Source organism: Chiloscyllium plagiosum, unplaced genomic scaffold, assembly GCF_037043375.1.
Source record: "Chiloscyllium plagiosum isolate Xiang-an unplaced genomic scaffold, Cpla_swu_hap1 HiC_scaffold_27, whole genome shotgun sequence".
Lineage (NCBI taxonomy): Eukaryota > Metazoa > Chordata > Chondrichthyes > Orectolobiformes > Hemiscylliidae > Chiloscyllium > Chiloscyllium plagiosum.
The window spans coordinates 87151433-87177242 of record NW_028270165.1 but is presented as its reverse complement, the minus strand read 5'-3'; the positions used below and the strand labels follow the sequence as shown (position 1 = coordinate 87177242).

The 25810-nt window shown below is 47.1% G+C and overlaps 1 protein-coding gene across 1 annotated transcript in view; it reads left to right on the top strand.

Moving 5' to 3' along the window:
• LOC122545194 (uncharacterized) overlaps window positions 1-25810 on the top strand; it is a 785061-nt gene that overhangs the window by 741211 nt on the left and 18040 nt on the right. The window lies entirely within an intron of this gene.

Below are 25810 nucleotides of genomic sequence, written 5' to 3'. Positions count from 1 at the left end.
TGTGGCCTAACCAATGTCCTGTACAGCTGCAACATAATCTCCCAAATCCTGTACTCAGACGATTGGGAAAGTTTTCAAAGCCCACAAAAGACAACCGGAAAAACATTGAGCTATCAACACCCGGCGGGAGTGGAGAAGGCAAAGGAAGCCAAAAGTGCTGGAGCCAAGGCAGAGGAAGAACAGAGGATGCACAGCCGGCTTGAAGCTGCATTTGCTGTACTTTTACCTGTTGCATTTACTTGTGGAAATCGGGTGCATTTTGAAAAGGAAAACAGAAAAAATATCTGATCCCCCCGATCTCTGTCCTCCTCACCTGGTAACTAACTCCCATACCTGAGTTGACAGGGTCTGCTCCGCCCTGGATTCACTCCCGTTGCTACAAGTGAACAGATTTTCCCGCCCCAGGATTAGCCCAGACGGAGGGATTTTCATTCATTCAGTGTCACTTCCGCGTTGTGACGTCATGAAAGTAGCGGATGGGCGGGGCCAAGCCGGGCGCACGCACTGCGCCTGCGCTGTCCTGCGCCGTTTGCAAATATCCCTTCGCTTCAGAGAATCCCCACAGTGTGGGAGCAGGCCACTCGGCCCAACGAGTCCACACCGACCCTCTGAAGGGGAACACACCCAGACCCATTCCCCTACCGCTCTACATTACCCTGACAAATACATCTAACCTGCACATCCCTGGGCACTATGGCCAATCCCAATCAAGGCCAGTGAGCAATGTAGTGATGTGGGAAATGAACATCACAGAATGATGGAGACAAGGAGAGTAAATGTACCAGCAATTAAAACTGGATTGCAAAGATCATAAAAATGTAAACCGAAAACAGTGTGTCTGCATGTGTGCTTCACTGTTACAAAAGTGAATGAACTGACTGCACACATTGAAGAGAATAATTATGATCTGAGACTCCCTGCAGAGACATGGCTTCAGGATGACAAGGATTGGATCTTGAATATCGAGGGGGTAGTCAAACGGGAAGCTAGGTGAAGGTAGAGGGTTGGCATTGCTAATGAAAACACTGATCACAGTAATCCGGTGTCAGGTCGGATTTCAGGTCCTGGTTTCTCTGTCCTCTGTTGATCTCCTGTTCCCACAGAGTAAGATGTTGGTCTGTTCTCAGCTCTGCTGAAGTTTTGATTCTCCAACACCCCACCCCCCACCCCTTTACACCTTCCAGAACAATACAACATTCAGTCAATCGAAATCCAATCCACTATCTCCCAGCCTGACAACCGACCCGACACAGAGTGTAGTCGTACCAGGAAATCAAACAAGAAAAGTGAAGCAAAAAAATAGAAATAAATATGTGCTCATGCTTAATGTTTCTCAATAGGAAGTAAACCAGAAATAGGGGTCTCCCAGGATTCTGATAGTGCCCTACTTGAGGAATTCTCTTTGCTTTATATTTTACTATTAGTACCCAGCTATGACTTACAACAATAGTTATGCCAACAGAGATAAAGCATCTGTTACCAAATAGACAGAGATACACAGCACGGAAATAAACTTTTTAGCTGTAAGCACACAAGTCCATGGGGGTGAATTTGCATTTGCAGAATTATATTTTCAAATAAATTCTATTTTGCTCAAAAATGCACAATCTGCAAGCTGTCAGAACATGTTGTATTTTATAAATTCCTACTTTAGAAACAGAACTAGTCAGATTCAAGGTGGGGATAAAGACAGACTCTGACTTTTAACGCATTGTCTGAGCTGAGATTGGATTAGATTCCCTACAGTATGGAAACAGGCCCTTTGGCCCAACAGGTCCACACCAACCCTCCAAAGAGTAACCCACCAGGCCCCATTCCCCATATTTACCCCTGACCAATGCATGTAACAGAATGGGCAATTTAAGCATGGCCAATTCACCTAACCTGCATATTTTTGGATTGTGGGAGGAAACCGGAGAACCTGGAGAAAGCTCATGCAGACACGGGGAGAATGTGCAAACTCCACACAGACTGTGGCCAGTGGCTGGAATTGAACCTGGGTCCCAAGCGCTGTGAGGCAGAATTAAGAACCACTGAGCCACCATGCCACCCAGATGTTGTTACCTTTTGTGATAAAACCTTATGTTATCGAGATTTACATATGAATGATAGTTGCAACCCACTATACAAGATGAGAGGTGTAACAATCCAGGTTTGTTCAATATATCCTTTCAGTGGCAGGACACTTTAATCTTCTTTCATAAATTCTGTGCCTTATGATCTTGTACTCCATAACCACCTGATGATGGAGCAGTGCTCCGAAAGCTAGTACTTCTTGGTGTTGTGTTATGTTTAACTTTGTCCAGGTTCGGGTGGATTGACCATGCTAAATTACCCAGTGTTCAGTGTTGTGCGGATTCAGTTGGATTGGCTGTGCTAAATTACCCATGGTATCCAGGTAGGGTGCAGGTTAGAGTAAATTACCCATAGTGCCCAGTGATGGGTTAGCTGTGGGAAATAGTTTCACAGTAATAAAAGCAGGAGGAGAAAGTGAGGTCTGCAGATGCCGGAGATCAGAGCCGAAAATGTGTTGCTGGAACAGCGCAGCAGGTCAGGCAGCATCCAGGGATCAGGAGAATCGACGTTTCGGGCATAAGCCCTTCTTCAGGAATAAAAGCAGGAGTCAGCCATTTTGCCTATCTCGCCTGCCCCGTTCTTCATTGCGATCATGGCCGATCTATCCATCGTCTCAGCTCCTCCTAGCAGCATTGCCCCAACTACCCTTAATTCCCCAACCATGCAAAAACCCATTTTGAACATATTTAATGAAGAGAATTCCATCGATTCACTACACTCCAGGAAAAGCAGTAGTCCTCACTTTCTCCTCCTCATCTCTGTCCTAAATCTACTCCCACGAGGAGGTTGAACAGTTCATCCACTACACTAACACCTTCCACCCCAACCTCAAATTCACCTGGACAGTCTCGGACTCCTCCCTCCCCTTCCTAGACCTTTCTGTTTCTATCTCAGGCGACCGAATCAACACGGACATCTACTACAAACCAACCGACTCCCACAGCTACCTGGACTACACCTCCTCCCATCCTGCCCCCTGTAAAAACGCCATCCCATTCTCCCAATTCCTTCGTCTCCGCCGCATCTGCTCCCAGGAGGACCAGTTCAAAATACGTACAACACAGATGGCCTCCTTCTTCAAGGACCGCAATTTCCCCCCCGACGTGGTCGACGGTGCCCTCCACCGCATCTCCTCCACTTCCCGCTCCTCCGCCCTTGAGCCCCGCCCCTCCAACCGCCACCAGGACAGAACCCCACTGGTCCTCACCTACCACCCCACCAATCTCCATGTACAGCGCATCATCCGCCGTCACTTCCGCCACCTCCAAACAGACCCCAGCACCAAGGATATATTTCCCTCCCCTCCCCTATCAGCTTTCCGTAGAGACCACTCCCTCCGCGACTCCCTTGTCAGATCCACACCCCCCACCGACCCAACCTCCACTCCCGGCACCTTCCCTTGCAACCGCAGGAGATGCAACACTTGCGCCCACACCTCCCCCCTCACTTCTCTCCAAGGCCCCAAAGGAAACTTCCATATCCGCCACAGATTCACCTGCACCTCCACCCACATCATCTACTGCATCCGCTGCAGCCGGTGTGGCCTCCTCTATATTGGGGAGACAGGCCGCCTACTTGAGGAGCGATTCAGAGAGCACCTCTGGGCCACCCGGACGAACCAACCCAACCAACCTGGAGCACAGCATTTCAACTCCCCCTCCCACTCCACCGAAGATATGCAGGTCATTGGACTCATCCACCGCCAAACCACAACAACCCGACGGTCGGAGGAGGAGCGTCTTATCTTCCGACTGGGAACCCTCCAACCGCAGGGGATGAACTTGGACTTCACCAGTTTCTTCATCCCCCCTCCCCCCACCTTGTCTCAGCCAGATCCCTCCAGCCCGGCACCGCCTTCCTGACCTGCAGTCTTCTTCTTGACCTCTCCGCCTCCATCCTACTCCGACCTATCCCCTCACCTTGACCTCTTTCCACCTATCACATTTCCAACGCCCCTCCTCCAAGTCCCTCCTCCCTACCTTTTATCTTCTCCTGATGAACACTCTCTGCTCATTCCTGAGGAAGGGCCTGTGCCTGAAACGTCGAATCTCCTGTTCCCTGGATGCTGCCTGACCTGCTGTGCTGTTCCAGCAATAAAGTTTCAACTAAATCTACTCCCCCTAGTCTTGAGGTCTGGTCTCACCCACCAGCAGAAGTGACTGGATAGGGTTCGGCTTCATCCCCACAGTGCAATGAATTCCCATTTTTCGCCAAAATCGCAGATGTACTCCCTTTACTCAGTTGCTGTCTCACAAATGCAAGATTTCATTGTAACTTCTTCTGCTCCCAGGAAGGACAAAACATCTTTGAAAGCTGCTCTGAAAGTCCAATCTTCACAACCACACTTCTGCTTTCTCCAAAGACGATTAGTGTCATACAGCACTGAAACAGACCCTTTGGTCCAATTCATCTGATCAGATATCCAAAACTAATCTAGTCTCATTTGTCTGCATGTGGCCCATATCCCTCTGAACCCTTCCTATTCATATCCCCATCCAGATGCTTTTCAAATGTTGTAATTTTACCAGCCGCCACCACTCCCTCTGGCAGCTCGTTCCATACATGCACCACTCTCTGCGTGAAGTTGCCCCTCAGGTCCCTTTGAAATCATTTCCATCTCACCTCAAACATATGGCCTCGAGCTTTGGACTCCCTTACCCTGGCCAAAAGACCTTGGGTATTCACCATATCCATGCCTCTTACAAACATCTATAAGGTCACCCCTCAGACTCTGATCCTTCAGATGAGGATCTAAAATTTGAATTTAGGTTATTGTCACATGCAAGTATATGTAGATTTTTACTAACCACAAAATGGCTTTTCAATTTAAAATAATAGAACAAAATGGCCGAGAATAATGATCGAACTCTGTGAACTTGTCCTGCTGTTTTGCAGAATTAAGCTAAAATCCAAAGATAAGAGGACAATGGAGTTTGTTTAAAATGAACACTGACACATTAATTGACCAATTGAACTAACCTTGAGCTGCTACCATGCATGATGATTTACGTAATTAAGACTCCTTTCCCAGGAAATATCATTGGATTAACCTGCTGTGAATCATGTCACCTTATTATATTTGATTGATATTTTCTTGAAATTAAGGCAGTACTGTCTCTTAAAAAAAACTTAAATAAATAACGTGTAATTTTCAAATGTAATTGCACAACTTCACCATGGAACACAGAAGCTTTAACCGCTGTGTTGCTGGACAGAATTGTGTCAAGATGCCTTATTAAACTGATAGCCTTGCTTTGTACAGACGCATTCCATTGATTCTTTAGACCAATCGCGAATCAAAAGGCTCCTTAAGAGGGGTCTAGATCTTCACTCTGGATAAGTTAGCCTGGCCAATTAACCCTAACCTGCACATTCCTGGGCACTACAGGTAATTTAGCATGACCAATCCGTTCCTGGACACGATGTGTAATTTAGCACAGCCAATTCACACAAACCTGCACCTCCCTGGTCACAGTGAGCACTTTAGAATGGTCAATCTACCCTAACCTGTACAAAGTAAAAAAAAACTCACACACCCAGGTTATCGTCCAACAGGTTTATTTGGAAGGACCAGCATTTGGAGTGCTGCTCCTTCATCAGGTGGTTGTGGAGAATAACATCATAGGGCACAGAATTTATAGAAAAACAGTAGTGTCCTGCCACTGAAATGATATATTGAACAAACCTGGATTGTTAAGCCTTTCATATTTCAGAATGGGTTGCAGGTATCATTAATATGTAAATCCCAGAACTTCCTGTAAGACACTTTCTTGAAATAACTTAAGGTTTTATAACAAAAGGGGTCATCTCAGCTTAGATAATGCATTAAAGGTGTGAGGTCAGAGTCTGTCTGTATCCCAATCTTGAATCAGACTGGTTGTATTTCCAAAGTGGAATTTACAAAATATGACTGGATTGACTGCCTGCATGAACTGCCGAGTCTCATCCACCAGCTGAAATAACTGGATAGGGTAGGGCTTCATCCCCATAGTGCAATAAATTCCCATTTTTCGCCAAAATCACAGATGTACTCCCTTTACTCAGTTGCTATCTCACAAATGCAAGATTTCATTGTATTCTTCTGCTCCCAGTAAGGGCAAAACATCTTCGAAAGCTACTCTGAAAGTCTAGTCTTCACAACCACACTTCTGCTTTCACCAAAGACGATTAAGAGCCATCCAGCATAGAAACAGACCCTTAGGCCCAACTTGTCCATGATGACCAGATATCCAAAATTAATCTAGTCCCGTTTGCCAGCATGTGACCCACACAGTTTCAAACCATCCCGATTCATGCACCCAGCCAGATGCATTTTAAATATAATTGTACCAGCCTCCACCAATTCCTCTGGCAGCTCGTTCCACGCATGCACAACTGTCTATGTGAAAAAGTTGTCCTTTACGTCTCTTTTAAATCATTCCCCTCTCACCTCAAACATATGTCCTCTAGCTTTGGAGTCCCCTACTCTAGGGAAATTCCTGATGAAGGGCTTTTGCCCGAAACGTCGATTTTCCTGCTTCTCGGATGCTGCCTGACCTGCTGTGCTTTTCCAGCACGACTCTGATCTAACCTCTGGTTTCCAGCATCTGCAGTCCTCCATTTTGCCTAGGTCGAACCCTCTACCTGTCTACATCTATCCCCACTTCACCAACCAGCACACCCTTTATCTGCATCGCCCCCTGTGAGAGACGATTTCGGTACAAATAGTTAAGATGTGCATGACCTCAGAGTCTAAGGGGAATAGAGCCGTGGGGGTAGGGTAAAACATGCTTCTCTATAATAAAGGACGAGACATCTGCTGCTACAGAGTAGAAACACAAGTCCTTGATTGATAAGACTACAGGGTAGAAAAACAACTCGGGAAACTGTTGCAGACTTTGTGAGAATGTGAACCTCGTGACTCTTTAGAGCTATAGAGGGGAGGGACTTGTACTGTATTTAATCAGAAACATTGTTAGCCTGGGGCGCCTTTTTTTTTCAAGGGTGCCCAACTCTGCAGACTTGTTAATAAAACTTTGTTTTCCTGAATTTGTCTAGAGCGATTATTGAGAAGCGATTTTCGTTTCTAACAAACTTGGGGGCTCGTCCGATCAACACTCCGGCCGCGAGGGGGGGCTGAGGAAGGACATCGGAGAAGGTGCACCCTGCCGAGTTCGGCAGTCCCTGATTCCTTGCTTGTCGCCCCGCGCGGCTTGAGCGAGTGATATCCGGAAGGCTCAGGAGAACAAAGGAGGGGTGTGGCCGAGGCAGTGGGGACGGTTAACGGTCGAGTAATTTCGGTGCACCGAACCCAGGTAAGAACAGACTTGCGGGAACCGTCTTTCCGGAGGACTGGGGTCCTGCGGAGTGCCTGTAGATTTTTCTACAGAGACGTGGGACTCAGGAATCTAGAGACTGGGGCTCGTCTGTGCGGGATTTTGCAGAGACCGTGTTTGCGGAGGAACGTGGACCTATGGGGTGCCTGTGATCTGTTTCACAGAGACGTAGGACACAGGAATCCAAAGACCGGGGGTGGCTGCAAAGGGACCTGGGCGATCATGGGACTGAAGGTCCGGGAATTGGCTAAATAGTGATAGATTATCACGGGATAATACAGGAATCTCCGATTTTACAAAGTCCTCGGCAATGGGAAGTAAGGGTTCCAAGACGAATAACGGAAAGGTAGGCTTGAGCGTAGACAATGAAAAATACCCCGGGGTACCTGACGATAGTCCGTTAGGAATAATGTTAAATAATTGGGTTCAGGGTAGGAGAAAAGGAAAATCTAGAAAGAAGATGGTGAGATACTGTCAAACGTGGTCCCAAACACTTATTCAGGGCGACTCAGTGTGGTGGCCTAAATTCGGCACTGATGAAGACTGGGTCCGGCAAGCTCTAATTTTATATGTCAATTCGAAACCTAATGTTACTCGGGAGGAAAGTGATTACGCCCTTTGTTGGCTACCAGTCACACTATCTTGCAAAATGAAGGTAACCAATGAAGACTCGAAAGGGCAGAAAGAATGGGAACCTTTAGATCACTTACCGCCGCCCTACATGATCCCGTCGGCCCCGCAAAATGGTCCTTCGGGTGGCGACGATTCAGGGGAAGGGGAAGAAAGTGGGGAGGAACCACCAGGTGCCTCAGGAGTACAGACTAGATCTCAAGCTGAAAAGAGTCACAGACGGAACTCTGTCCCGATTCCAAGAATGAATGCACGTACGACAAACTGCGCTGTTGGTCTGGGAGAGAGAGGGAGGAGCAGGAGGGGAGCAGAAATTTCCCCTCACCGACCCCGAGTGGGATAAGCAAACGGAAGAAGGAAGACGCAACATGAGGGATTTGCGGGAATATTGGATAAAAGGAATAAGGCAGGCAGCCCCGAAGGGGCACAATTTTACCAAGGCCTTTGGGAATCATCAAAACCCGGAAGAAACCCCTACAGACTTCCTAGACAGGATTAGGAAGAACTTGCAGCAGTTCGCTGGGGTGGACCCTGAGACGGAAGTGGGACAGCAACTCATATGGGTAGAGTTTGTGTCAAAAGCCTGGCCGGACATACGAAAGAAGTTAGAGAAAATGGGTGATTGGGATAGTAAACCTCTGAGTGAACTACTACGGGAGGCGCAAAAGGTGTTTGTGAGAAGGGACGATGAGAAGCAAAAGAAGGCGACAAAGATAATGATGCAGACGGTGCAACAAGTGACAGCTGGAAGGAGGGAAAAGGGGGAGCCGTGGCAGGAACAGGAAAGGGGAGAGTCGTGGCAAAAGCAGAGGAAAAGAGGACCGGGGCCGGAACAAAGGAAGGGTGGAGGAACTCGAGGCCGCGACAGGGAAACGAGGAGGATACTCAGATGTTACTACTGTAATGAAGAGGGACATTTTAAGCGAGAGTGCCCCCTCTACAAGCGGGAAGTGCGGTCGCACGCCCTGATGGAGGAAGATTCGGGAGGTCGGGGGTTCCTACCCTTGGGGCAAAAGGACTATCGACAGGAACCCCTGGTAAACTTGAAAGTAGGGCCCCAAGGGTCGGAGATCACATTTATGGTGGACTCGGGAGCCGAAAGATCAAGTATAATCCAAATACCCCCCGGCGCCCGAGCAGGAAGAACAGTTATGGGGGTATCTGGCATTGGAGGAAAGACATTGCAAGTCCCAGTAGTGGAGGACGTGGCAATTGGGTATGAAAACAGAACTACTAAACGAGACCTCCTTCTACTGCCATCGGCGGGGTTTAATTTGTTAGGTAGAGACTTGCAGGTCAAACTAGGGATCGGAACGGTACCAAGTAACGGGGAAATGGTGGTACGGTTGTTCGCCCTCACCGAAGAAGATGATCAACAAATAGACCCGGGAGTTTGGTAACGGGAGGGGAACAGAGGGGGTCTAAACATCAAACCTCTCCAAATCACCATGTTACCAGGAAAAGGCCCGGTAAGAAGGAAACAGTATCCGATTGCTATGGAAGGACGGGAAGGGTTACAACCTGTGATAGAAAGATTAATCACAGATGGACTACTGGGGGAATGTATGTCCCCTTTCAATACTCCAATACTCCCTGTGAGAAAGCCGGATGGGACGTATAGGCTGGTGCAAGACTTGCGGAGGTTGAATGAAGTAGTCCAGGCTAGATACCCGGTGGTACCCAATCCCTACACGTTAATGAGTAAAATTCCCCCCGAACATGAATGGTTCAGCGTAATAGATCTGAAGGATGCCTTCTGGAGTTGCCCCCTTGACGAAGAAAGTCGGAACCTTTTTGCATTTGAATGGGAGAATCCCTTCACAGGACGAAAGCGACAGTTAAGATGGACAGTCTTGCCGCAGGGATTCACGGAGTCACCCAACTTGTTTGGACAAATACTAGAGCAGATCTTAGGAGGATTTCGGTGTAACGCGGAGAATCAATTGCTCCAATATGTCGATGATCTCTTACTCTCAGGACCGAGAGAAGAGGAGGTACGAGCAGACACCGTTGCCCTGCTGAACTTCCTGGGGAAACAGGGCCTACGCGTCTCCAGGTCAAAACTCCAGTTTGTGGAGCAAGAAGTAAGATATCTGGGCCATCAGGTCAGTAAGGGGCATCGCCGTATCACGCCAGAACGAATATCGGGGATTACGGGTATGCCAATACCCAGGACGAAGAAGGAAATCAGACAGTTCCTGGGGCGAGTAGGGTATTGCCGGATATGGATTGAAAGTTACACCACTCTAGTAAAGTTTTTGTACGACAAACTGGGACAAGAAGAACAAAAGCTGGACTGGTCAGATGAGGAGGAGCAGCGATTTAATATTCTTAAAAATAAACTGATCCAAGCTCCGGTATTGGCTTTGCCCACCCTGAAGGAACTGTTCCAGTTATATGTTAATAGCGCCGGCGGAATTGCCCAAGGTGTGCTTACCCAGCTGCGGGCAGGGAAACGTCAGCCGGTTGCATTTTTGTCAAAAATGTTAGACCCCGTGTCACGTGGATGGCCGACCTGTATCCAGGCAGTGGCAGCTACGGCAATGTTAGTAGAAGAGGCCCGGAAACTTACCTTTGGAGGAGGAATCACAGTATACTCCCCACATTCGGTTAGTACCATACTGGCTCAAAAGGCTCACCGCTGGTTAACAGACTCTCGCATCCTGAAGTATGAGACGATTTTGATGACCGGAGACGATCTCAATTTTGCAAAAGATCTCAGTTGCAACCCTGCCCAGTTTCTATACGGATGTCCTGCAGATGGGGAACAGGAGCATGATTGTGTGGAATTTGTAGACTTACAGACCAAAAGCCGAGAGGACCTGCAAGAGGCTCCGCTGGGTGAAGGACAGGAACAGTACATCGACGGGTCCTCCCGGTGCATAAATGGGGTACGGTACAGTGGCTATGCGGTCGTAGATGGCGCAACGAAACGGACGATCGAGTCCGGACAACTGCCCGGGAAGTGGTCAGCCCAATCCTGTGAGTTGTACGCCCTCCAGAGGGCCCTGAAGTTGTTGGAGGGGAAAGTGGGGACCATATATATTGACTCAAAGTATGTATACGGAATTGTTCATCCTTTCGGGAAAATCTGGAAAGAGCGAGGATTGATAACTTCCCGGGGAAAAGAATTAGCTCACGAACAAATGATCAGCCTAACGTTGGAAGCCCTGGCGTTGCCTACAGAACTCGCAGTAGTCCATGTACCCGGTCACCAGAAGGGGTTGACACCGGAAGCGGTGGGAAACCGGTTGGCAGATGAGGAAGCCAAACGGGCAGCGGTCGAAAAATCCGTCCAATTATTAACATTAATACCGTTGAGGGAAGGGCTCGCTAAACAACCCGTCTTCACCCAGGGGGAGATTGATAAAATGGATCAATTGGGTGCCCGGCTAGAAACTAACGGGAAGTGGACGGTTCCTGATGGGAGACAAGTACTAAACAAACAGATCACCCGGAGTATTCTGCACCGATTACACCATCAGACCCACTGGGGGGTGCAAGCCATGTGTGACACGATCTTGAGAGACTATGTATGTAGGGGGATATACACGTTAGCCCAACAAGAAATAGTCGGGATGCCCCACTTGTCAACGTATTAACAAGAAAACCATGCGTTCTATGCCAGCTGGTGGTCAGCCCCTCGCAATTAGGCCATTCCAGAGGATCCAAATTGACTTTACAGACTTACCCCCAGTACAGAGATGGAAGTATCTGCTAGTAATAGTAGACCATTTCACTCACTGGGTAGAGGCTTTCCCAACCGCCAAAGCCGATGCACCAACCGTGGCCCGACTATTGTTAGAGAACATAATCCCGAGATATGGCATAATGGAATCTATAGACTCAGACTGCGGGACACATTTTGTTTCTAGGCTACACATCTGTACTGCCCTGGGTATCCAATGGAAATTCCATGCACCCTGGCATCCCCAGAGCTCGGGTCGAGTTGAGAGAATGAATGGCACACTCAAGACCCAATTGACTAAGCTGATGTTAGAAACTAAGTTACCATGGCCAAAGTGCCTTCCCATTGCCCCATTGAGAATACGTACAGCACCTCGCCGGGATATCGGGGTCTCCCCCTATGAGATACTGTTCGGATTACCATATTGGAGTAAGGTTGATGGGTGTCCCACTCTACAAGGGGGAGATGTATTTGTCAGAGACTATTTACTGGCCTTATCCCGTTCTTTTGCAGAACTCCGGAGGAAGGGTCTCCTGGCTCAAACTCCACCGCTCGACTTCCTCTTACATAAGGTGGAGCCCGGAGATTGGGTACTTGTAAAGACCTGGAGGGCCGAAAAGCTCCAGCCGCAGTGGGAAGGACCGTTCCTGGTCCTATTAACAACTGAAGCCGCTGTTCGGACGAAAGAAAAAGGGTGGGCCCACGCATCGAGGATAAAGGGGCCTGTTCCGCCAGAAGGAGAGAGCACTTGGACATGCGGGCCAGGGGACAAGCCATTGGTGGTAAAGCTGAAAAGACAGCAACAATGAACTCTACCTGGACTGTATTGGTGGGGATATTGATCGGTTTACTCCTGTATGTGGGGGAGGGCGAGGGGAGATGTGACAAATGTCGGACTACGGTGAGACTTGGGAGTCAGATCTACTCGGGATCATTTGTGTCTCACTCCCATGTGAACGATCGGTGTTACGATGTGAATGCACGGCAAGAATGTTGGGAGGATGGAAAACCCTATTATCAAGTGTATAATAAAGGGTACGGTGGCAAAGTCCGTGGGTGCCCTAAAAATGACCGCTGGGTGTGTGTTAACAAAGATGGGCAGTGGGGCCTACCCTCCGTGTTGCTCAGAGAGCAGGTTGACAGAGTCAAGGAGACCAGAGTTCAGAACACTGAACGGGAGTTAGAGAAAGAGAACGACCGTCAGAGAACGGTCGTTGTCTCTAAAGTGCCATCTATATACAAAGAGGTAGAAGAGCAGATTGAGCTCCCTGATGTAACACAAAACCTGTTTATTGATCTCACCTCTAGGATTGCCACTGTTTTAAATGTTAGCAATTGCTGGGTTTGTGGGGGGCCACATATGTCAGAACAATGGCCGTGGACTGGGCAAAGCTTAGACATATGGGAATTGCTTCAATACAATTGGATACATGTCAACGAAAGGAAAAGCCAGGGGTGGAGACTGACAAATAGCCCTGAGGGCCAGTTATGTGTTGAAGGCAAGGGGACCGTGGAGGTAGGAATTAGTCCCTGTCAGAGTGTATTGAATGCCACCACACAAGTATGGTGGCCTGAGAATATTGCTTGGTACATTGCAAACCGAGATCATCAAAATTGCATTCGGTTACGTTCTGATTCCTCCTCTTACGAGCTAAGTGCTGACCCTTCCGATGGCATGAAAAGAGTGCGGAGCGGTGGTTGTCAGGGGAATCAATGCTGGAATAATCCTGTCCAGACTCTGCCACGGGGCCAACAATCCGAATACTGGAATTGCAGTGGTCCTGGTCCTTATGAGGGCGTCCCTGGGGTAAAGGAGTTATGGGATGACGTTGTGAGGCAGGGAGGGCCTGCTCCAGATGGCCTATTTTGGATATGCGGTAATCAGGCATATTCCAAACTGCCCATGGGATGGGCTGGAGTATGCTTCCTGGGTCTAATAAGACCTGAATTCTTCCTATTACCCCGGGAGGAAGGTGATGATTTGGGAGTTAAACTCTTTGACTCCCAGCGTAGGTCGCCAAGGGATATCCAAGTCGGTGATTGGGGGGATGAGTGGCCACCGGCCCGTATTATTGAATACTACGGGCCTGCTACGTGGGCACAGGACGGATCATGGGGATACCGTACTCCTATCTATATGTTAAACCGAAAGCGCGGCAAAAGAGGCGCGGGACCAAGCAGTCGTAGAGGTCATTACTAATCAGACCGCCCTGGCCCTGGAGTTGCTGGCTAAGCAGCAGGATCAGATGAGGGCTGCTATATACCAAAACCGGCTTGCCTTGGATTATCTGTTGGCCTTGGAAGTGGGCGTGTGCGGGAAGTTTAACCTGACTAACTGCTGTCTGAAAATTGACGATAATGGTAAAGCGGTTTTGAAGATTTCCGATGAAATTCGGAAACTGGCCCATGTGCCGGTTCAATCCTGGCGCCCTCTTGGTGGCATCGGATGGTGGGATGGTCTCCTAGGTGGTAATTGGTGGCGCACGGCGTTACTGGTGGCTGGGGGGGGCGTAATGCTTCTACTCATCTTACCCTGCCTGATCCCCTGTGTTCAATCTTTAATCCAGAAAAATATTTCCCAACTCCAGGCAGTGGCGGTACCCCAACATGGAACGCAGGAACTTAAGGTGCTGTTGCTGCGAAAGACCAAGGATTTCCCGGGCCCCTGATGGGAGGACGCTTATCTTTGTCATGCACATCTTAAAAACAGAAAGGGTGGAATTGTGAGAGACGATTTTGGTACAAATAGTTAAGATGTGCATGACCTCAGAGTCTAAGGGGAATAGAGCCGTGGGGGTAGGGTAAAACATGCTTCTCTATAATAAAGGACGAGACATCTGCTGCTACAGAGTAGAAAAACAAATCCTTGATTGATAAGACTACAGGGTAGAAAAACAACTCGGGAAACTGTTGCAGACTTTGTGAGAATGTGAACCTCGTGACTCTTTAGAGCTATAGAGGGGAGGGACTTGTACTGTATTTAATCAGAAACATTGTTAGCCTGGGGCGCCTTTTTTTTCAAGGGTGCCCAACTCTGCAGACTTGTTAATAAAACTTTGTTTTCCTGAATTTGTCTAGAGCGATTATTGAGAAGCGATTTTCGTTTCTAACACCCCCTAAACCCATCCCCAATCCTGAAGAAGGGTTACACCTGAAACGTTGACTTCTCCACCTCCTGATACTGCCTGGCTTGCTGTGTTCTTCCAGCCACCTACCTGTGTATTTTGCCAATTGAGACACAGACCTGGCGCAACGTTTCCAGAGTCTGTCCGCATCCCGACTCACTCTCTTTCCTTTTAGTTGCTGCAAGTCAACAACTGAATCCCAGAATGAAAAAATAAATGGAAAAGGTGGCAAGAGAAGAGTGCCGTACTCATAGATAATGGACAGAGGAAGGAATGTGCAGTCTGGGATGAAGCTCAATGTTCATTCAGACACGAACAGCAGCAGCTTCAGAACCTCATGGTCCAACTTCTGCATTCAGACAATGGGGTGCCTCTCATTGGCAGGAGGACAAATGTCCTTCCGGTCCTCCTGTGCTCCCTATTGGTCAATCAAAAGAAGGTCCCGCGCCTCTTTTGCCAATAGTGATTAGCATGAGCACTATTTTTTGCTGACACCAGCGAGCATGCGTACTGCGTTGCTGACACTGGCAAACATGCGCAGTATGCTCTTTGAGGCTGCTGCTGTTATTGACAGATTTTAAGTGTCCAAATGCCAACAGGGAAAAAAGGGGTGGAGCCACAATTTTTTTTCCCTGTGGTTCGACATTTTATTGCTTCTGCATTTTGTCTGGTTACTCCACTTTTGTATGTCTTTTGCCCTTGTTGAGAGAGAGTGTGCCCCAGTGAGCTGTCTATGGGATGGAGCTGTAACCAGTTACACAGACTGAAGTAATATTATAGTATTCGCAGCAGGGAGTAACTGCACACATTTCCTGAGTGTGATCACAGTTTCAATTGTTCATCAAAATCCGGGAGCCAAAAGGACACCAGAACGACAGAGAAGTCGTGGAAATGCGGGGAGTGTGCTAACGGATTCCATTCCCTGTCGGTACATGAGATTTATCAGCTCAGTCGCAGTTGGGAGAGGCAGTTCTTCAAAACATTATTACAACATTATTTCCCGTTGACAAAAACACATTCACGCTGCCTGAACTTATACAAGTGCCCTGTCATCACATCTTTAATCATAGCTTTGAACATTTTCCCTATGGCATATGTTAAGGTAAATTGTCTGCAGTTTCCTGTTCTCGGTCTGCCTTTTTGAAGAAAGGAGTTTTCCAATCTACAGAAACCTTCCCAGATACTAATAAGGTTTGGAAAATTAAAACCAATGCATTAACTATATCACTAGCTAATTTTTCTTTAAGGGTCTAGAATGAAGTCCTTTGGACCCCTGGGACTTGTGAGCTTGTAGTTCCAACAGTTTACTCAGTACTACTTCCCTGGTAATTGTAATTGTCTTCAGTTCCTCCTTCCCTTTCAGTTCCTGATTTCCAGCTAGTTCTAGGGTGTTACTTGTATCCTCTCTACTGAAGACAGATTCAAGCTCTTTTCAATTCATCTGCCATCTCTTTATCCTCCGTTATTGAATCCCCAGACTCATTTTTTACAGAACCAACACTTAGCTTTTCTTTAAAAAGTTAACAAAGTGACAAAACTTTCCTTCCTGTTTTTATACTTTTGGCTAACTTTCTAACTCTAATTGCTGTGCTCCTGTCTCCATTATTTCTGATGTTTGTGCCAGCTCTTAACCAAGGTCAGTTCCATAGAATATGCAGTCAGGTTGATGCAAGAGTTAAGTGTTGCAAAATACACAAGGGCAAATTTTTCATCTCCAGAAAGTCTTAGTACTGAACACGATAACATTCACTTTGAAATATTGTTCATTCAAGCTTCACAAGCACACCCTCTAGATTCAAAATCCCACAATGACACCAAGTTTTGTTATGACCTTTAATTTTGAAGAGAAATTTGAATATTCAGTGATTAACTGGAAGAACTGTTCATGAAATTTTCACATTTTTAAGCAAAAAAAATCAACTGGATTAATTTAGCAGAATAGCATGTATGACCTTAAATTGTAAATCTAGTTTTGTTTTGAGTGACGGAGCAGATCCACACCAGATGAGGATCTAATACCTAGGTTTAGGCTGTTGTCAGGAGCTTTTATTAAACACAAAATGGCATCTCAATATAAAGTAATATAAAACATGTCTTCAGGCTGCAAATTAACACTGTGTTTAAAATGGCTAAAAGCTGCATTTCTGCATTCCTGAGCTAACTGAATCACAGATTAAGCAAACAATGCCTTCTTCATAGTATGGATCTAATTAAGCTAGATAGGACATTACTGACCATCCTAGCTAACCTTGAAGCACAAGTATGAGGAGATAATGCGTGTGAAACAACATTATTTCCCAGGAAATATCATTGGGTTAATCTGTTGTCTATTATGTAATTTTATTACATTTTATTGGATTACTCTGTAATTAAGGCTGTACTGTCACCTAAGAAACATATGAAAATTGATATTTTATTCCAAGTTAATCTCACAGTTTCTCCAAGGAACACAGAATCTTTTAATATCTGTCTTGCTGGACAAATCTTTGCCCGGCTGTTACAAATTAAAGCGTGAAACCTTGCTGAAGCTTGCTGTTGATTTGACCAATCACAGAACTGAGAGAGCCCTGCTGGGGGTTGAGATCATCAACTCTCACTGTGCTTTTGGTGTGACCCATGATTACAGAGACTTGTGGGAACATAGAGGATTTGTAACCCCCACGGGGCAGATGAATAGTAATGCTGTTTTGTCCAATCAATCTGGCAGCTATCAAGATGTTCAGCTCATGCTGAGGCAATGGATACAGTCTCCAAAGGAATGAGCAGATGGATGCTGCTGCCAAGCAGGCAGCCTGACACCCCAAACCTTTGGTCCCATTGGGTCCCCAGCAAAACCCGGATAGAGACAATATGGGGACAGGTATGCCAGGCCTGGGTAAGGGACTGAAATCACAGAGGAAGCCCCCTCCTGAGCAGCACAAACTATGGCCTCAAATAGGGTACTCCCTCGATACTCAAACCGAAATGTGGGTGAACCCTGATAGACTGGTTTGTGTTCCTTCTTTGCTGCTGCCTTTTTCAATTGATTATGTGCATTATTGTGTACACATGGGCAAGGAGGGAATGGTTAATACTGTATTACAAACCTGGTGTCACCCAGATTTCCAGAAAGCAGCTAGGAAAAGAGCTGAAGCCTGTTTAATTTGTAAACAAACAAGATGCATAGTTTAAGAGGGATGCCCTGAGGTTGTTAACCACCTCCTTGCCTGGTCAGCCTTTTTACTTGTCTACAACTTGTTTTTAGAGTCATAGAGATGTACAGCATGGAAACAGACCCTTTGGTCCAACCCGTCCATGCCGACCAGATATCCCAATCCAATCTAGTCCCACCTGCCAGCACCTGGCCCATATCCTTCCAAACCCTTCCTATTCATATACCCATTCAGATGCCTTTTAAATGTTGCAATTGTACCAGCCTCCACCATATTCTCTGGCAGCTCTTTTCATACACATACCACTCTCTGCATGAAAATGTTGCCCCTTGGGTCTCTTTTATATCTTGCCTCTCTCAGCCTAAACCTATGCCCTCGAGTTCTGGACTCCCGACCCCAGGGAAAAGACTTGGTCTATTTATACTATCCATGCCCCTCATAATTTTGTAAACCATTATAAGGTCACCCCTCAGCCTCCGACGCTCCAGGGAAAACAGCCCCAGCCTGTTCAGTCTCTCCCTGTAGCTCAGATCCTCCAACCCTGGCAACATCCTTGTAAATCTTTTCTGAACCCTTTCAAGTTTCACAATATCTTTCTGATAGGAAGGAGACCAGAATTGCACGTAATATTCCAACAGTGGCCTGACCAATGTCCTGTGCAGCCGCAACATGACCTCCCAACTCCTGTACTCAATACTCTGACCATTAAAGGAAAGCAGACCAAATGCCTTCTTCACTTCCTATCACGATCCTATTCTTCACTACCTGCGACTCCACTTTCAAGGAGCTTTGAACCTGCACTCCAAGGTCTCTTTGTTCAGCAAGACTCCCTAGGACCTTACCATTAAGTAAATAAGTCCTGTTAAGGTTTGCTTTCCCAAAATGCAGCACTTCACATTTATCTGAATTAAACTTCATCTGTCACTTCTCAGCCCATCGGGTCCAGACCCTGTTGTAATCTGAGGTAACCCTCTTCGCTGTCCACTACACCTCCAATTTTGGTGGCATCTGCAAATTTACTAACTGTACCTCTTATGCTCGCATCCAAATCATTTATGTAAATGACAAAACGTAGAGGGCCCAGTACCGATCCTTGCGGCACTCCACTGGTCACAGGCCTCCAGTCTGAAAAATAACCCTCCACTGCCATCCTCTGTCTTCCACCTTTGAGCCCGTTCTGTAACCAAATGGCTAGTTCTACCTGTATTCCGTGAGATCTACCCTTGCTAATCAGTGTCCCATGGGGAACCTTGTTGAATGCCTTACTGAAGTCCATATAGATCACATCTACTGCTCTGCCCTCATCTATCCTCTTTGTTACTTCTTCAGAAAAACTCAATCAAGTTTGTGAGACATGATTTCCCATGCACAAAGTCATGTTGACTATCCCTAATCAGTCCTTGCCTTTCCAAATACATATACATCCTGTCCCTCAGGACTCCCTCCAAACAACTTGCCCACCAATGACACCAGGCTTACTGGTCTACCACCCTTCTTAAACAGTAGAACCATGTTAGCCAAGCTCCAGTCTTCCGGCACCTCACCTGTGACTATTGATGATAATATCTCAGCAACAGGCCCAGCAATCACTTCTCTAGCTTCCCACGGAGTTCTAGGCTACAGCGGATCAGGTCCTGGGGATTTATCCACCTTTATGTTTCAAGACATCTAACACTTCCTCTTCTGTATTTTAGGGTGTAGGTTAGGGTGGATTAGCCATGGGAAATATGGAGAAAGGGGTTAGGTATGGGTGGGATGCTCTTCAAAGGGCCAGTGTGTAATAGATGGGCTGAATGGCCTGCTTCCACATTGTTGGGATTCTATGACCCTCCCCACAAAGGAGCATTTTATTGGCATCTATCCTGTCAAGGCCCTTTCAGAATTCTACTGGTTTCAATAAGATCACTTCTGGTTCATAGAGGTAGACAGCACAGAAACAGACCTTTCGGTCCAACCCGTCCATGCCGACCAGGATTCCCAAAATAACTAGTCCCACTTACTGACATTTGGCCCATATCCCTCTAAACCTTTCTATTCATGTACCCATCTGAATGTCGCTTAAATGTTGTAACTGTACCTGCATCTACCACTTCCTCAGCAAGTTCATTCCATATGCAAACCACCCTGTACCAAAACGTTGTCCCTCAGGCTCCTTTTAAATTTCTCTTCCCTCACTTTAAAAAATATGCCTCCTAGTTTTGAGCACCTCTACACTAAGGAAGAGCCCTTTGCTATTCACCTTACCTCCACTCCTCATGGTTTTATAAATCTCAATGACATCATCACTCAACCTCTTGCACTTCAGTGAAAAGTGTCCCAGTCTCTCCTTATAACTCAAACTCTCCAGTCCTTACAACATTCTGGTAAATCTTTATTTAACCCTCTCTAATAGTATTCTTCCTATTACAGGGCCACCAGAACTGTACTCAGTACTCTGAAAGTGGCCTCACCAACATCCTGTACAACCTCAACATGATGTCCCAACCCCTGTACTCAATGGTGTGAACAATGAAGGCAAGTGTGCTAAACTCCTTCTTAACCACCCTGTCTCCCAGTGATGCAGCTATGCACCTGAATCCTCCCATGTCTCTGTTCTCCAACAAGGCTCAAGGCCCTACCATCACCTGTATAGGTCCACCCTTCCTTGTTTCAGCAAAATGCAACCCCTTGCTTTTATTCATACTTCTCTCATACATATACACACACACATACACCCCCCAACACTCTCACAGGCTTATACTCTATACCAAGCTTGCACACAAACTCACATGCACACACACAAATAACTCCAAGAAGTGAATTTGAATTGGCAGAATTATTTGCAGGTACATTCTATTTTGCTCAAAAAAGTGCAGAAACTGCAGGCAGTCAATCCATGTAATATTTTATAAATTCCTACTTTGGAACTAGAACCAGTCTGATCCAAGATTGGGGTATGACAGGCTCGAACCTCACACCTTTAATGCATTGTCTGAACTGTCAGCCTTTTTGAAAATAAAACCTTAAGTCATCTCAAGAACGTAACTGAAAAGATGTTCTGGGATTTACAGATTAATGAACCAAAACCTGCAATCCATTCTCAAAGATGGAAGACTGAACAGCAATCTAGGTTTGTTCAGTATATCCTATCAGTTGCATGACACTGTGAGCTTTTGCTATCAATTCTGTGTCTTTTGATCCGGCTCCACAGCTACCCGGTGAAGGAGCAGCGCTCTGAAAGCTAGTGCTTCCAAATAAACCTGTTGGACTATAACCTGGTGTTGTGTGATTTTTCACTTTACCCAGGCCAAGTCCACCACCGGCTCCTCCACATCGTTTCCACTGAACACAGCCCACACCTCCCGATGCTGCCAGTAAACTTTACAATGCCGATGAAATGATGCACTCTACACTCCTGAAAAACTTACAATTTCTAATGATACTGGCTCCTCATTCACTGCTCCATCTGATAGACAACATTGGAAGCTTAGTGCAGGAGGCTGGAAGAACTGGTCAGCTTTAAAACAAAATCTCTTGGAGCTCAAAGCTTTCAATGAGAGTCTGAGCCAGGGGGTAAGTTCAGGTAACCTTTATTGCGACCCAACTTTGTTACAGCTTCAGATCCCCGCCCTGCAAAAAGGCAGAGAAAAAGTAGCTGCTTTTTAAATAGCTCAAGGTCAAAGTACATACATCCCCCCCCCCCCCCCCCCCCAACCACCACCTCACATTCTTTACTATTGGTTAGCACCCAGTTGTCCCTTTGTAATTGGATCCTTGGTACAGCTGTAACCCGGAGGAAGTATTGCCTCACTCAACAATTTCAACCCATACTCTGTGTCCAAGTAAGTTTCTGCTCGCTCATTTGCCAGGAAGGGGCAGTGTAGAGTCAACCAGACTGCTGCGGGTCTGGAGTCACGTGTAGGCCAGACCGGGTAAAGGATGCAACTTGGCCATCACTGTTTCAATTCCCCTACAGGTGAACTCGCTGGTGCCTCCGCAGGGCGGAGGAGCAGGTGTAAGCCTTCTTGCACTGACAGCAGGTGAACGGCCTCTCACCTGTGTGGACCCGCCGGGGGGTCAGCAGGGTGGAGACCTGGGTAAAGCACTTCCCGCATTCTGGGCAGCTGAAGGGCCTCTCCCCTGTGTGAACCCGTTGGTGGGTCAGCAGGTGGGAGGAATTGCTGAAGGCCTTCCTGCACTTGGGGCAGGGGAACGGCCTCTCCCCGGTGTGGCTGCGCCGATGAGAGTCGAGGGAAGATGGGAAACAGAAGCTTTTCCCGCAGTCATCACACTTCCATCGTTTCTCCAAAAGGTGGGATTCCTCGGGTTTCTCCATGGCTGACGCTTCAGTTACACGCAAACACGCATATAGCCCCTCCCTGCCGTCAATACCTCTTTCCAGGCCATATAGCAGTTACACGCTCCACACTCAGTGCGCTGCAACAGTAGGGTCTCTTATCCAGTCCCACTGATGCTGAAAACGTACCCAAACAGGAACCAAAAAGCTAGTCATGTTTGCCATCACTTGGCCCCTATATGGGCCGGGTGCTGGCAGCTGGGACTATCTTGTCAGCAAGGACAAGTTGGATCGAAGGGCCTGTTTCTGTGCTGTACATCTCTATGACTCCAGTCGCATTTGCCATCACTTGGCCCCGATCCACTGAACCCTTTGTATTCATACACCCATCCACATGCCTTTTAACTGTTGGAATTCTAGCAGCCCCCACAACTTCCTCTGGCAGCTCATTCCATAAAAGCACCACTCTTTTCATTAAAAAGTTGCCCCTGAGGTCTCTTTTACATTTCCCCACTGCCCTCACCCTGAACCTATAACCCTCCAGTTCGGGACTTTCCCATTGCAAGGGAAAGACCTTGTCTATTTCCCCTACCCATACCCCTCATGATTTTATAAAAGTCTCAGACTCAGGCGCGATGGGGAAAACAGCCCCACCCTATCCTTCTGTCTCTCCTCACCCGGGTAATTAAGACACATACCTGAGTTTGCAGAGTCCGCTCCCTCCCTGGATTCACTCCAGTTGCCACAAGTGAACAGATTCCCCCCACACACTCCCAGGACGAAGAATTGCCGAGAGGGAGGGAGTTTCATGCAAACTAACAGGGCCACTTCCGCGTTGTGACGCCTTCAATGGGTCAGGGGTGGGGTAGGGATGGGAAAATGGGCGAGACGAAGGGGTGGGGCGCGGCTAGTTATTTGCTCAAGGTCTCCTCTCCTGACTACTTTGCTTTAAATGATTTGACACACGAGTTACTTTGCCCCAACAATACTAATAGTTACATCGAAGGGAGAGAGAATTCATCAAGTAGGGCACTATCAGAATTCATCAAGTAGGGCACTATTAGACAACACCCTCAATATACAGAATCTAATCCTTGCCATCCTAAAGCCATGCGTCTGTAAGGAGTCTCAGACCATAATTATTCACTTCAATGTGTGCAGTCAATTCATTCAATTTTGTTACAATGCGGCACACATTCAGACTCACCGTTTCAATGTTTGTGATCTTTAGAATCCAGTTTTGATTGCTGGTACATTTACTCTCCTTGTCCCTTTCTCTAATGTTCATTTCCCACATCATCTCACTGCTCACCGGCCTTGATTTGAATTGGCCATGCTAAATTGCCTATAATGATGACGGATGTGCAGGTTTGGTGGGTTAGCCATGGGAAATGCAGGGTTACACAGTTACATAGTAATAGAAGCAGGAGAAGGCCATTTGGCCCATCCAACCTGCTCCACCATTCATTAAGATCAGGGCTGATCTATTCACCATCTGAGATCCTCCTCCCTGCATTGTCCCAGCTACCCTTAATTACCCTACCATTGCAAAAACCCATCCAACTGTGTCTTGAATATACTTAATGAAGCTGTCTCTACTGCTTCCTGGGGCAGAAAATTCCATAGATTCACTACACTCCAGGAAAAGCAGTTCCTCCTCAACTCTGTCCTAAATTTACTCCTCCTAATCTTGAGCCTGGTTTCATTCACCAGTAGAAATGACTCATTAAGTAGAGCTTCATCCTCACAGTGCAATGAATTCCCACTTTGCACCAAAACCTCGGATTTACTCACTCACTCAGTTGCTGTCTCACAAATGCAAGATTTCATTGTAACTTCTTCTGCTCCCATTAAGGGTAAACATCTTTGAAAGCTCCTCTTAAACTCCAGCCTTCACAATCACACTTCTGCTATCACCGAAGATTATGAGAGTCATACAGCACAGAATCAGACCCTTTGTCCATTCACCCATCATTCCTGATGAAGGGCTCGGGACCAAAATGTCGACTCTCATGGTCCTCAGATGCTGCCTGACCTACTGCCTTTTTCTAGCACCACACTTTGACTCTGATCTCCAGCATCTGCAGTTCTCACTTTCTCCACATCCCAAAGTATCACCATTTAAATAATACACTGTCTTTCTGCTTTTTTTTCCATAGCAAAGGCTATAACTTCACATTGTGGGACTGCATTTGCCACGTGTTTGCAAATTGTGGTCTTCCCTACTTCGGGGAGACTGAGCATAAACTTGGGGAACGGATTGGCGAGCAGCGCAGCTGGGTCCGCAGAGGCTGACCAGACCTCCCAGTCACCATCGATTTTAATTCCCCTTCCCACTCCCTTTCTGACAAGAACATCATAGCCTTCCTCTATTGCCACAACGAACCAAACCGCAAATTAGGGAACAACACCCCATCGTCCGCACGGGCAGCCTACAGCCTGCAGGACCCAACCTCGAGTTCTCCAATTTCAAGTAATTTCCCTTTCCATCCCCCGAGTCCCTTCTCAGCCCCGTGCCCCTCTCTACCACTCCTTCCTGCCACCGACCTGATTTCTTTCGCCCACTGACTAATCAGGCCGTACCCTCTCCCTATCTTCACCTGTCCCCACTTTAGCCCCAGCCCCATCCCCAGTCCTGAGGAAGGGTTACACCCGAAACATCGACTTCTCCACTTCCTGATGCAGCCTGGTTTGCTGTGTCCTTCCAGCCTCCTGCCTGTCTATTTTGCCAATTGACACACAGACCTGGACCACGTTTCCAGAGTCTGTTCCCTCCCTGGGTTCACCCCATTTCCTTTCAGTTGCTGCAAGTCAACAATTGAACTCCGGAAAGAAATAGAAATGGAAAAGGAGGCGAGAAAAAAAAAATGCCGTACTGACAGATCTCAGACAGAGGAAGGAGTTTGCAGTCTGGGTGAAGCTCAATGTTGATTCAGAAAGAGAGGAGCAAGAGTAGCATCTCTTGCTCCTCTCTTTCTGAAATGGACAGGGAGCGCTGTGTGTGGCGGGGGCTAATGGACAGGGGGCGCTGTGTGTGGCCAAGATCAAAAAGGTTGATGACAGTCAACACTTATCAGATTGTTTCCCGAACAGAAAAACTTGCACTGGAGACTCCCAGAAGAGGGGTGTTGCATCTGTATTCCTTCAATTAGTTTTGAAATATCGTTGTTTATCTGAATTGTTCAGGGATACCTGGTACATAGAGAGATGGCTTTGGTTGTTGGAGGTAAGTCATCTCAGTTCCAGAACGTCTCTGCAGGAATTCATAGGGTAGTGTCTTCTTAGGCTCAACCATCTTCATCAATGACCGTCCTCCACCATAAGGTCAGAGGTGGAGATATTCGCACAATGTTCAGCACGATTCACAACTCCTCACAAACTGAAGCAATTCAGTTTGAAATGCAACAAGATCTTAACAATATCCAATGGGCTCAGGAGTGACAAGTAACATGTATGCCATGCCAATGCCAAACAATGACTCATCTCCAAAAGAGAGAATCTGACCACTGCCCCGTGATATTCAACAGTGTTACTGTCACTAAACACCC